Source organism: Carcharhinus amblyrhynchos, chromosome 14 (genome assembly GCF_965287045.1).
Source record: "Carcharhinus amblyrhynchos chromosome 14, sCarAmb.v2.hapA, whole genome shotgun sequence".
Taxonomy (NCBI): domain Eukaryota; kingdom Metazoa; phylum Chordata; class Chondrichthyes; order Carcharhiniformes; family Carcharhinidae; genus Carcharhinus; species Carcharhinus amblyrhynchos.
This window is the reverse complement of record NC_137337.1, coordinates 71,062,340-71,077,034: the sequence shown is the minus strand read 5'-3', so window position 1 is coordinate 71,077,034 and position 14,695 is coordinate 71,062,340. Positions and strand designations below refer to the sequence as shown.

Genomic DNA, 14,695 nt, shown 5'->3' with positions numbered 1-14,695 from the left:
GCATGTTCTCCCCGTGTCTGCGTGGGTTTCCTCCGGGTGCTGTAGTTTCCTCCCATAGTCTGGAAGACGTGTAGGTGCATTGACCCGGACTGTGGCGACTAGAGGAATTTCACAGTAACTTCATTGCAGCGTTAACGTAAGCCTTGCTTGTAACTAATAAATAAACTTTACTTTTACTTTGAGTAAGCCCCATGAAACTGAAATTGAAACTTTCTCGTCTGCTGTATTGTCAGCAAGAACTTCCAAGACAAAATTAACGATTTGACAGCCTTGTCTCAGTGGCACAGTGCTCTAACCCCCCAGTCAGAAGATAATGGGTTCAGTCCTCGCTCTGGGACCTGAGTATATAATGTAGACTGACACAACTGTGCAGTACTGACAGAGTAGCCCATTGTCAGGGGGCATCCAAAAGAAAGGATACAATTACCTCTCAAGTACAGTTGCTATTTCTGCATGGCAACCGTTTTACACAAAATAAAGCCTCATGACGTTGGTGACTGAGCAAATCACTGCATCTTTGGATCGAATCCCTACAGAGCAGCAGAAGGCCAATCAGCCCATCAAGTCTGCTCCTTACTCCGGCCATATGGCTATAGAGGGATATGGGCCAAACACGGGCAATCGGGACAAGCTTAGTAGTTAAAAAGAAAGGGGCGGCATGCACAAGTTGGGCCGAAGGGCCTATTTCCATGCTGTAAATGTCTCTGACTCTATGACTCTCTGAAAGAGCATCTTACCCAGGGAAGTTCAGGAGGCCTAACCAGACAGGTTCAAACCTGCAAAATGAAGCTTAAAAAAAGTTTAAAAGTTTATTTATTCGCGCACAAGTAGGCTTACATTAACACCGCAATGAAGTTACTGTGAAAATCCCCTAGTCGTCACACTCTGGGGCCTGTTCGGGTACACTGAAGGAGAATTTAGCACGGGCAACGCACCCTAACCAGCACGTCTTTCGGACTGTGGGAGGAAACCGGAGCACTCGGAGGAAACCCACGGGGACAAAATGGGTGCAACCTGAGGCAAAAACCCTCATAATATTTAAATGATCTCCCCCTCCCATTGGGGGAAGGTTGTTTGTCCACCATCCCTCCCGTATCTGGTGGCTCGGTAAACCTGGTGTAAAGTTTGTGAGATTTTACACCTTTACTTCTCACCTGATCCAAACCACCTGGTTTTTTGTTGGGGGGGAGGGGGGCGTTAAAATTCTTGCTGCGTTCCCGATATGTCTTTTGGGCAACTTCAAGGTCAGAGACAATGTCAGTGAGACAAAAGCCACGTGGCTTCTCTGCTTGCGGAACCTGATACGTGTACACAGTACGTGAGTCACGTCTGCAGCCAAATAACATGTTTAAATAGTCCGCTTGTCACCTTCGGGAAAGCACTTGTGCGATTACATAGTACACTAGCTGTATAAAGGGTCTGACCTTATCCCAAAGATTTATTTCCCCACTTAACAAGCCCAGGTCCTGAACCGCAGTGTTCATATTAAAAAAAGGAGAATATCTCAAGCTCACATTGACAAATGTGTCGACTCGGAATTGCTACGAAGAGCTCTCTGTCGTTTGCTTTTGATGCTGGGAAGTCTGTGCTGTAGAAAAAGTGACGAGAAGACAGCTTTGTCCATTTAACTGAACAGCAGAGTCCCTTAAAAACCACTCTGCCAACCATCCTGTCATGAGCGCACACCAGACCCAATCTATGGTGCGAGGCAGTCGACAACTAATTGTGTCCCTTGATGTTTGGATTGAAATGAATGGCCCTGCAGTTCTCACCGAAAGTAATGAGAAGTGGAGACGTGGAAGGACCACTGACATTGCCAGTCAGGTCCGAGACACGTCTCGAGGTAATTAAGGCGGCGGCAGTCTCATTTTTGAGTTGAAAGTAATGTTACGGTAATTGGAAGCCTTGTTGAGGTGGTTTCCTTCTCAGGGCTAGAGTTGAACTGGCAAGTGTAGGGGAGCATGGGAATTTGGGTGGTTTCTAACTGCTGATTGGACAGGCCGTCACGCTCTCAATAGGTCAATATATTTTGACACTCTTCCCGCTGATTGCTCAGTTGTGTAGAAGGGACGGTAGTGAGGGCGGCGTGTTGGCACAGTGGCTAGCACAGCTGTCTCACGGTCTCAGGGACCCGGGTTCGATTCCTGGCGTGGGTCACTGTCTGTGTGGAGCTTGACCGTTCCCTCTGTGTTTGCCTCTGGGTGCTTCGGTTTCCTCCCACGGTCCAAGAGACTCGCTGGTTAGGTGCATTGGCTGTGCTAAATTCTCCCTATGTGTACCCAAACAGGCGCCGGACTGTGGCGACTAGAGGTTTTTTGCAGTAACTTCATTGCAGTCTTGATGTAAGCTTACTTGTGACACTAATAAATCTTTTAAAAATATAGCGACACATTCTCCCCATATCTCAGCACTATCTAAGGTTGATAAACTGTTTTCTGGAGGTTAAATCCTAATCTTACCAACCAACAGTATCAGCTCCGTCATTAACGTAGCATAAGACCTATGGCTGGTGTCTGGATGAGTTATTCCTGCGATTCTCTCTTCTTGGGTCTGTGGCATCTTCTTCAAAATAACTTTTCCTTCAGTTGCTCTGGCTTCCTCCCACAGTAACAAGTCTCACAACACCAGGTTAAAATCCAACAGGTTTATTTGGTAGCAAATGCCACTAGCTTTCGGAGTACCGCTCCTTTGTCAGGTGAGTGGGGAGTTTGTCAGGAGTGGAGAGAGCTCCCCACTCACCTGTGAGATTATGGGGATAGGGCCTGGGTGGGTTTGTGGTCGGTGTAGACTCAGTGGGCTGAAAGGCCTCCTTCTGCACTGTAGGGATTCTATGGTTCCATGATAGCTAGATGTCACTGAAGACAAGGCTGCCGTCTTGGGGGATGGTGAGGTGGGTTAGCAAGATCCAAACCTGTTGATGAAGTCAAAACCAAGACACAGAGCTTTTCCTTACTGAGAGAGTTTGTTGACTTTGTTTAGACTCAACACTCTCCTCACACGCACGGTGTCCCAGTTGCCTCATATTTATATTTTTAAAGCAGAACAAACTATCAATAAATTAAACTAATGAGAAGGGGGTTGACAACCCCGGTGAGGCATTGTAACAAACAACAGAATGTTACCTATTTATATGTACTCAAGGTACTTTATCTTAATGGTATAATTAAAATACAATTAACATGATCTTTGTGATCTCCATAGCCTCCCTGAGGCATCTTGTATGTCGCTATGTGACGTATGTGACATGTTTAGGCATTTGGGGTTGAACAGAGAGAGGACATGTCTCATTTTCTTCTTGTTCTGCCTTTTTTTTGGCTCATGTCCGACCCTTCTTACCCTGCACCGCGCATTGCCCTTTACTTTGTGCTTGGGCCACCGAATATGGTGGTTATTGAGTTGAGCAATAGGCACCTTATCCCATTCCCTTGCCAAAATCTTGTTGCCGTTTACGCTGATGGGATCCTATGGTCCTGCCAATGGTGCATCCCTGCCGTGAGTTTTCTGGTAGCAAGGGGTGCGTTCAATGGGAAAGCCTGTTGGCAGTGGTGGGACCAGAAGATCCCACCACCAGTGAGCACCGTGCTGCCTCCCACTGCCCCAAAACATGGTATGGAGGTTGAGGAAAGTCCACCCACTGCGGTTGAGGCAGGTTTGATGCTCCTTGAAGCTGGTGAGTAGCCCAAGTATGTTTCCCCAGTGTAGCCAGTGTGCTGTAAATTCCTGGTTTACTGTGAGATGGTTTCTTGACATTGTAAGTATGAAGAATGGAGTGGAGCTCCTGAGATGAGACTTATCAGATTTCTACAGTTGTTGACTGAAGTATGTGTTGTAATCTGTGTGAGGTGGAACCGGCGTACAGGAGGCTGGCTCTTGTCTTAATGGAGGGCTTTTTACATTGCCTTTGATGTAAATAAATATTGTAAGGTGCTTCACAATGGACCCTGAGAATGATCACCATTTAGCATCTCTTGCCTATGATGGAGAGGGAATGAGGTAATGGTGTCCACCAATGGATGAAAACCAAATTTTACAACAGGCATTAGATGGTGGCAAATCTCAAATGTTGCCATTATCAGATGATAGTACTGGTGGAAATCGAAGGACTTTGCACTAAAACATACTAATTATCCTTGTTGTCTTGCTAACTGAGCTGGGATTCTCCATCCCCACCCACATTCGATCAAGTGTGGCATCAAGGAGGCCTAGTAAAACTGGAATCAATAGATATCGGGGGCAAACTCTTCCCTGGTTGGAGTCATACCTGGTACATAGGAAGATGGTTGTTGTTGTGGAGGGTCAGTCATCTCAGCTCCAGGACATCTCTGCAGGGGTCCCTTAAGGTAGTGTCCGAGTCCCAACAATCTTCAGCTGCTTCATCAATGACCTTCCCTCCGCCATAAGGTCAGAACTGGGGATGTTTGCTGATGATTGCACAATGTTCAGCACCATTCGCAACTCCTCAGATACTGAAGCAGTCCATGTTCAAGATCTGGACAATATCCAGGCTTGGGCTGACAAATGGCAAATACCATTCGTGCCACACAAATGCCAGGCAATGACCATCACCAATAAGAGACAATCTAACCACCATATCTTGACATTCAATGGTGTAACCATCACTGAATCCCCCACTGTCAGCATCCTTGGGGTTACCATTGACCAGAAACTCAACTGGATTCACCACATAAACACAGTGGCTACAAGAGCAGGACAGAGGCTAGGAATATTGCAGCATGTAACTCACTCCTGACTCCCCAAAGCCTATCCACCATCTACAAGGCACTTGCCTGGATGGGTGCAGCTCCAATAACACTCACGAAGCTTGACACCATCCAGGACAAAGCAGCCTGCTTGATTGGCACCACATCTACAAACATCCACTCTCTCTACCACTGATGCTCAGTAGCAGCAGTGTGTACTATCTACATGATGCACTGCAGCAATTCACCAAAGATCCTTAGACAGCACCTTCCAAACCCATCACCACTTCCACCTAGAAGGATAAGGGCAGCAGATACATGGGAACACCACCATCTGCAAATTTCCCTCCAAGCCATTCACCATCCTGATTTGGAAATGTGTCGGCTGTTCCTTTACAGTCACTGGGTTGAAATCCTGGAATTCCCTCCCTAACGGCATTGTGGGTCACCCCACAGCACGTGGACCGCAGCAATTCAAGAAGGCAGCTCACCACCACCTTCTCAAGGGCAACTAGGGATGGGCAATAAATGCTGGCCAGTCAGCGACACCCACGTCCCACAAATGAATGTCCACACTGATATTATCCAGTCCTGTTAATGTGAACAGATATTTGGCTGAGCGCCACATTTTGTGTTCCAGCTGGCAGCGGTAGTGGGAATGGAGATTTTGGCCGATGATAGCAGATGTTATTTATTTAGCAAGTGCAAATCCCCAAAGTCAAGTGATAGGCTCCTCCTCTGCTGAGTTCAGCGTGATTGGTCCTGCACTTTGTAGAGTAATGTACCTCCTGACTCCCCAAAGCCTGTCCACCATCTACAAGGCACAATCCCCACTTGCCTGGGTGGGTGCAGCTCCAACAACACTCAAGAAGCTCGATACCATCCAGGACAAAGCAGCCTACTTGATTGGCACCATATCCACAAACATCCATTCCCTCCACCATCGACAGTCAGTAGCAGTGGTGCGTACTATCTACAAGATGCACTATATCAAATCACCTCTGTATTAATGGTGTCTTTCCACAAGTCCATAAGGGGTTTGTAATGAGGTCCCAGTGATGGGCAGCGGCCCTGGCCTGAACATAGCGCGGGGGATTTTGGGTTGCTCCAAAATGGTGAATCAGACTCCTGCATTTCCATCTGGAATGAGTGAGATTGAGCCCTGTTGACTTGTTTCCTAGGTATCATTACGATGAGTATGTGTGTGGGTAGGTCATTTTTTTTTTATTCATCCTTGGCATATTGGTGTCGCTGGCTGGCCAGCATTAATTCCCATCCTTAGTTGCCCATGGAGGGCAGTTGAGAGTCAACCACATTGTGTGGCTCTGGAGCCAAATGTAGGCCAGACCAGGTAAGGACAGCAGATTTCCCTCCCTAAAGGACATTAGTGAACCAGATGGGTTTTTCTGGCAATGGTTTCATGGTCATCATTAGATTCTTAATTCCAGGTTTTTTTTTACTGAACTCAAATTCCACCATTTGCCGTGGTAGGATTTGAACCCAGGTCTCAGAAATTAGCTGAGTTTCTGGATCAATAGTCTAGCAATAATGCCACTCCTTGATGGGCCAAAGGTCTCAGTCTAATCTGGTTATTCTGCTTTGTGGAGGTTCCATCATACCTTCTTTATACTATTGAGGATTAGAAGCGAAAGGCCAGAGCGGATGAGCAATGGCCGGTGTCCAGTGGCCAGTGTTGACCACATGGGGAGTCATTCAGGAATAGACACTGTGATGGTTGAGAGTGACCATCATGGGAACTGACCCAGCATGGATCAGGTGAGTAAATCTGACCCCGCCTGGCTGAATGGAAAGTAGCTTGGGGCTGTGTATCAGGGTGAGCTCATTGCTGGAGGCCTGGTCTTGGAGTGGTTCATGGTTACTGCGTGGTGTTGAGTAACCCCAGTCAATGTGGTGGCTGTTGAAGTCTCCCAAGTTGGTGGCTGGGTGAAGCAGTATTGGCTGAATTTGCTGTTCCAGGTGGCTCTTGTTTTCAATATGGCTGCCACCAATCCAAATTGTGTCACAGAACATGGAGATGACAGGGCGTTTGCCTTGACAGTGTTCGATGAGAGACAGAAGGCACCTAGCTTGAGGGTGTAACATCGTAGGTCAAAGCCATGGATGTCATAGCGACCTACTCCTTCAATTCCAAAATAGGTCCTCTGCACGCAAATGAGGTTGATGGTTGGCAAGGCAGCCAATGAGGTTTTGATAGTATCTCAATATTAAGTTGTAGGATCTGAACAGCATTCCCTCTCAGAGAGTAGTCAACCTGTGGAATTTACTACCACAGAAAGCAGTGGAGGACAAAAACATATGCTTTCAAGAAAGAGTGAGATATAGCCCTTCAGAGAAAGGAAATCAAAGGATATGGGGAGGAGGTGAGATTAGGCTATTGAGTTGGATGATCAGCCATGATCATAATGAATGGTGGAGTAGGCTCGATGGCCTCCTCCTGCTCCTATTGGGGCACGCAAGATCATAATTAGGCCATACGACCCATCGAGTCCACTCCACCATTCAACCATGGCTGATGAAATTTCTCAATCTCCCGCCCTTTTCCCCGTAACCTTTGGCCCCCTTACCAGTCAAGAACCCAACTTTTCTCTGTCTTAAATTCTCGGTGACCTGGCCTCCCCAGCCTTCTGTGGCGAGGAATTCCAGAGATATTGCTGTACAACCAGAGAGCTACTTGGTGTGGAGACTGGCGGTTTGGGGGGAGGGCAGAGGGGATGGGGAGGAGGGGGGAAAGATTGGGATTCTGCAAGGGGGCTTTTTCAGAATGGTTTTAATTTTCTCTTAGAAGTCAGTCTGCTGGTAGGATTATTAACATCCCCAAGAGTGCCTGGGTATGGACGTGGGATTGACATGAAAGCACATTTATAGATGTACGTGGATAAATTTCTAGCATCAACATATAAATAGCATCCACTGATGTACTTTGTGTAATTTGGGATATCGTATCCACTAGGAACTGGGTTGACAATTCCCCAAGCTCACGTCACTTCTAACTTATAAATAGCAATCCAAACGTTTGCCTGGATTCAAACTTAGGTCCTACGGATAGGAAGGGTAAGTGTTGACTCCCCTGGGTGAGATTTCCTGACTGTGCTTGGCCCAAGGCTGAAAAATCCCACCCGAGGCCAACCCACCTTTGCACGTTCCGTGTCCCGCCTGCTCCGATTCCCGAGGCAGGGATGGGAAAATTCTAGCCACTGTGTGGGCAGAATGGTAGAATCCCTACAGTGTAGGAAGAGGCCATTTGGCCCATCGAGTCTGCACTGACCACAATCCCACCCAGGCCCTATTCCCACAGCCCCATGCATGTACCCTAGCCAGACCCTCTGACACTAAGGGTTAATCTAGCATGGCTAATCCACTAAACATCTTTGGAGTGTGGGGGGAAACCGGAGCACCCGGAGAAAACCCATGCAGACATGGGGAGAATGTACAAACTCCACGCAGACAGTGACCCAAACAGGGAATCAGACCTGGGTTCCTGGCATGGTGAGGCAGCAGTGCTAACCATTGTGCCACCGTGCTGCCCAGAGCTTTAATATTGTCTATTTATATCGAGTTGTTTTTGACTTAAACACGAGGTCCATCGCTCCATCGCTGAAGGCGGATAGAGGTAATGGGTGGGATTTTCCAGCCCCGAACATCATGTATCTTGTGGCAGCAGAGAATGACTACCATTGGTCAACAGTGGGATTTTCCAGTCCCACCGCTGTCAACGGGGTTTCCCGTTGTTTATACCCTTCGGAACCTGGCGATGGGGGAATCGCTGTTGGCAGGACTGGAGGATCTTGCTGGTGGGAACAGCTGGAAAATCCCACCCAATGTTTTATGACTTAGTTTGTTATTATTTGTGTGTGGCCACAATTTTACCCCCCAGTGCTGCCATGGGAAATTGGAGCGGGCGAGGGGCAGACAATGGAAAGGTCTGTTAACCTCGGGTGGGATTTAACATGTTGGGGCAAGCGAAACTGTAAAATCCTACTCCCTATCTCAAAAACTAACAGACAGATTTCAATGAAACTTGGTACACTGATATGGTATGGCCCAAGGAACGATGGATTAGATTTTGTCAAGGATGCGGAGATCCTAGAATTTTTTTGAAGTATCATTAACAGTTGGGGTAGAATTTTCCCAATTTGTTCATCATGGGAAGCACAGGAGGCGTGGTACAAAGATCCATTGACCATGGGGTGGGATTTTCCGGACTTGTGGTGAGCGTGGCTGGAAGATCCCGTCCCTTGGAGTTAGGGCAAATTGACTTTTTAAAAAAGCATTGAAGACCATTTAAGTTTGAATGTTGTGTTCGAATGCTGTGGGTCACCTCAGCTGCTGTAGTGGGATTTGTCACTGCTTTCAAAACATGAGCAGAGTTTTCGGAGCAGGTTGTTGCTTGCGGAATGGCCGAAAGCCTCCTCAACAAGGTGCAAGCTCTTAACAAGAATGTTTCTTTCTTCAGCTTTGCGGTTGGAGAATATCAGCCAGGCAGGGAATAAGCCTGAGGGAGGAATTGTGCAATTGCAATAACATTGGGTGGAATTTTGCAACCCAAGTGGCGTGCTTTCCAGCGGAGGAGATGATCCGTGATTGGCCATCGACTAGTCCTGGGGAACCTGCCACGGGGAGGGAGGGATCACCTTCGGCAGGACTGGAAGACCCCACCAGCTGAAATGGGTGGAAAATCTCAACTCTTGAGTTTGCATAGCAGGGGAAATATGTGTGTTAGTGGCAACCCTCCTCACATTGTTTGCAGTGGAGATATTAAAATTCTCAGGCCCATTGAATAATTAATTTGCAAAGAAAATGATTAATTATTTCACATAAAGCCAAGAACAACTGCATTATTTTGAAATAATATTCTTATTCATGTAATTGGTTGGCGATGCGCTTAGCATTCTAGATTAATTAAAGGGAAGCTCTGGGACATTACCAGATATTTATGGGGTTAATCTGAAGCAATCAATGGTTGTTAATAGCCTCCTTTCCATTCCCATGCTATATATTTCCACGTTATCATCATTTCCCATCCACCGCTACCCTTCTTAATGTACTGACTCATTATTTACACGATGGCGTATTTCAAGGATTGTTTGGAGATTTTGATGTTAGATTGAGCAGAAGACAAGTCATGTTTGAAGCAACCATAATTAGTCTTCATACCCATAGTAAGTCTGTTGTTAGAGGCATTCAACTTTAAGACAAAAATTATCCTTCAGTATTTGATTTGATTTGATTTATTATTGTCACATCTATTAATATGCAGTGAGAAGTATTGTTTCTTGCGCATTGTACATATAAAGAATACCATTCATTGAGTACATAGGGGAAAAGGAAAGAAGAGGATGCAGGATGTAGTGTTACTGTCATAGGAATTTTGATGTGATTTATCATTATCACATGTATCGGTATACAGTGAAAATGATTGTTTCTTGCACGCACTGTTCATCGAGTACATAGAAGAGAAGGAAAGCAGACAGTGCAGAATGTAGTGTTACAGTCATAGCGAGGGTGTAAAAAAAGATAACTTAATAGGAGGTAGGTCCATTCAAAAATCTGATGGCAGCAGAGAAGAAGCTGTTTTTTAGTCAGTTAGTATGTGCCCTCAGACTTTTGTACCTTTTTCCCGACGGAAGAAGGTGGAAGAGAGTATGCACCTTGGGGTCCTTGATTATCCTGGCTGCTTTTCTGAGACAACGGGAAGTGTAGACAGTGTCACTGGATGGGAGGCTGGTTTGCGTGATGGATTGGGCTACATTCACGACCCTTTGGAGTTTACTGTGGTCTTGGGCAGAGCAGGAGCCACCCCAAGCTGTGATACAACCAGAAAGAATGCTTTCTATGGTGCGCCAGTAGAAATTGGTGAGAGTTGTAGCGGACATACCAAAATTCCTTAGTCTTCTGAGTAAGTAGAGGTGTTGATGGATTTTCTTAACTGTAGCATCCGCATGGGGGAACTAGGACAGGTTGTTGATGATCTGGACACCTAAAAACTTGAAGCTTTCAACCATTTGTACTTTGTCCCCATTGATGTAGACAGGGGCAGGTCTTTACACTTCCTGAAGTCGATGACTATCTCCTTCGTTTTGTTGCCATTGAGGGAAAGATTATATCGTGCTCATGAACAGTATCGTCTGGCATGCATCCTTACAGAGTCAACACAAGCAGGCCACCTGGCCTAGTAAGTTGGCGCTGGTATTTATTGTCACATGACCAGCTGAACCCAGTCTCCGTCCCCCTCCTCACTGCCGCACCTTTCAAGAAAATGTCCAGTTCCTTCTCGGTTTAAATTGTGGTTTGCTGTGGAGATGTTTCAAATCCTAACCGCCTTCTGTGCCAGCAAGTATTATTTTTCCAATCTCACTCGGTTTGGGATTACCTCAGTGTTGGAGGTCGTGGTCCCACCAATCTGCCATCATTTACTCCCTGGCAACTGTTACAGGTGCCCGGCGGCAGTGGGATCGTCCGATTGGGAGGCGACGGCAAACCACCACTGACAGAAACTGCCAAGAAAACGACTCAGGGTGTGGCATTGACGATATAATGAGCCAACCATCTGCCTTTCAGCAGAGCACACTGAATCACACAACTTTACAGTGCGTCTTCCACTGGCTCTATGAGAAAAACATTCTACCCAATCCCAGTCCTCTGCCTTATCCCCCACAACCTTGCACATTCTCTGTTCAGATCGCAATCCAATTCCCTTTTGAATAAACCTACCTCCCTGAGGAAGTTTGTTCCAAAGTCGAACCACCCTCTGGGTGAAAAAATGTTTCCTCACATCATTTTTACTCCTTTTCCAATTATTTTGAATCTGTGCCCTCTAGTTTTTGATGTTGTCTTGAGTGGGAACAATGTCTTACTCCTATCCATACACCTCAGGATTTTAAATATCTCTATCAAGTCACCTCTCAAGCCTTCTTTTCTCCAAGGAAAACAGTCCCAACCTCTCCAATCTATCCTCACATCTACAGTTCCTCATCCCTGAAATCATTCTTGTGAATCTTCTCTGTACTCTGTCCAATGCCTTCACATTCTCCTTAACTTGATTTATTATTGTCACATGTATAAATATGGTGATAAGTATTGTTTCTTGGGCGCTATACGGACAAAACATACCATTCATAGAGAAGGAAATGAGAGAGTGGAGAATGTAGTGTTACAGTCATAGTTAGAGAAAGATCAACTTAATGCAAGGTAGGTCCATTCAAAAGCTTGACAGCAGCAGGGAAGAAGCTGTTCTTGAGTTGGTTGGTACGTGACCTCAGATTTTTGTATCTTTTTCCCGAGGGAAAAAGGTGGAGTATGGAGGAATCTGGACACAGTACTCCAGATGAGGCCTAATTAGTGCCTTATACAAATTGGACATGACATTCTTACTCTTGTACTCAATGCCCCGATTAATAAAAGCAAAGATATGCACGTGAATGAGTGAACAAACAGATATTCTGTGACATTCAGTCCCCTCTCTAATTGGACTATGCATCCCTTATAAATAGGAGCCCAGTGCCCAACAGCTAATCAGACGGGAATGCGACTAACAAGTTGCAGCAGTGAGCTCCTCTGTTATGTGAACTTGAATATTATTATTCCAAGTGCACTTTGTACATCTTGCGGAAGGCACCCTGATGATCACTCAAGTGCCGCGAAGCCAATTATAAGACATCAAATTGATTTATTTTACATATCCAGTGGATAGGGTAACTATTTCATTCTATTTTAACCATTTTGAATGTTCCCCTGTTAACACGGAAAATAACAAAGCATACCTCAGGATCTCATTAGATCCCTTAATATACTTTTGTGTCTTGTTGTCTCCCTGAATCTACTTAGCAGTACGCGTAAGAACAAAACTGTTCGCCCTCTGTGTCTTTTCGCTACTTGAGGTTTTTTTTCAATCAGGCCGAGCATTTTTTTATTAGCTTGATGGGAAGGGAAAGCCTTGACTTCTGACCTTTTATGTTCATGTCTGCTCATTGGCTCATTAAGGTGTCCATCACAATGGATACTGGCTATTCCCTCCTCGTTGAAAGACTAGGAGGGTGCATTCATATAGCGCCTTTCAATACCACAGACTGTCCCAAAGTGCTTTAACTATTTTTTTGGAGTGTATTCCCTTATATCATGTGGGTAATACGGCAGTATCCTAACGGCGAGGAACTACAGTTCCTCATCCCTGAAATCATTCTTGTGAATCTTCTCTGTACTCTCTCCAATGCCTTCACGTTCTTCCTGAAGTACTTTGACTTGACTTGACTTGACTTGATTTATTATTGTCACATGTATGAATATAATGATAAGTATTGTTTCTTGGGCGCGATACGGACAAGACATACCATTCATAGAGAAGGAAATGAGAGAGTGGAGAATGTAGTGTTACAGTCATAGTTATAGAAAGATCAACTTAATGCAAGGTAGGTCCATTCAAAAGTTTGTCAGCAGCAGGGAAGAAGCCGTTCTTGAGTTGGTTGGTACACGACCTCAGATTTTTGTATCTTTTTCCCGAGGGAAGAAAGTGGAGTATGGATCCGTGCCGATCTGTCAGGTGTGGTCCGAACCACACTCCAGAAAATTTTGGGGAGCGCGGTGAATTATACACTAGTTTGGGGCAGGAGGGGAGGGGGGGTGGGAAGTTTGTGGGGGGGGGGGGTAGGGGCGCAGAACAGCCTTGGAGTAGCGCTCCGAAAACCCTTGATTCCAAATAAACCTGTTGGACTTCAACTGGGAATTGCAAGACTCTGCCCAATTATAATGCGTTAGAAGATACTCAGGAAATGAATTAGGACGTGGATGAGCAGCCCATTCTGGACCATTTTTACTCTTTTGGAGCAAGCGACAAGCTCTTAAAAACACAGGACCTGCTGGGTAAAAAAAAAGTGTCACTCAAAGGATTGTCGAACTCCGAAATTGTATCCGACAATTTGAGTTTTCAAAGCAGCGATAGGTAGATTTTTGTGAGGTGAGGTTGGGGGACATGAATCAGCTTTAATGGAGTCAGCCTTGATTGAAACAACTGGCACAGCCAGGGGCTGTTCCTGTTCCTCTGCTTTTGATGCATAGCGCACTCACACAAGATCTAGGAGCCTGGACCGTTCTATAATTCTAAGTGTGGATAAATGCTGGGGAGGCGGCCAGAATAGATTTACAGAGTCCCTACAGTGTAGAAGTATGGCTCCTGCTCTGTCCAAGACCACAAACAAACTACAAAAGACTCAAACCAGCCTCCCATCCATTGACTCTGTCTACACTTCCTCAGAATCGTAGCCAGCATAATCAAGGATCCCACGCACCCCGGACACTCTCTCTTCCATCTCCCATCGGGGAACAGATACAAAAGTCTGAGGACACATAAGAACATAAGAAATAGGAGCAGGAGTAGGCCATCTAGCCCTTCGAGCCTGCCCCGCCATTCAATAAGATCATGGCTGATCTGTCGTGGCTCAGTTCCACTTTCCCGCTTTCTCCCCATAACCCTTAATCCCCTCTCTTATCAAAAACCCATCAACCCGCTTCTTAAAAATATTTAGTGAGGCAGCCTCCACCACTTCAACGGGCAGAGAATTCCAGAGATTCACCACCCTTTGAGTGAAGAAGTTCCTCCTCAACTCCGTTCTAAACCGCCTCCCCTTTATCTTGAGGCTGTGCCCCCTAGTCCTACTGTCTTTTTTGAGCGGGAAGAGTCTCTCCACCTCTATCCTATCCATCCCATTCATCATCTTATACGTCTCAATGAGATCTCCCCTCATTCTTCTAAACTCTAACGAGTACAAGCCTAGTTTATTCAGCCTCTCCTCATAGCTCAATCCCCTCAACTCCGGTATCAGCCTAGTAAACCTCCTCTGCACTCCCTCCAGGGCAACTGACTCAAGAATAGTTTCTTCCCTACTGCCATCAAACTTCTGAATGGCCCAACCTTGTATTAAATTTCTCTACACCCTAGCTATGACTGTAACACTACATTCTGCACTCTCTCCTTTCCTTCT

General features: G+C 45.9%; 1 protein-coding gene across 2 annotated transcripts in view; it reads left to right on the top strand.

Moving 5' to 3' along the window:
* Nucleotides 1–14,695, top strand: part of slc8a3 (solute carrier family 8 member 3) — a 408,213-nt gene that overhangs the window by 90,379 nt on the left and 303,139 nt on the right. The gene's annotated exons all lie outside the window — the stretch shown is intronic.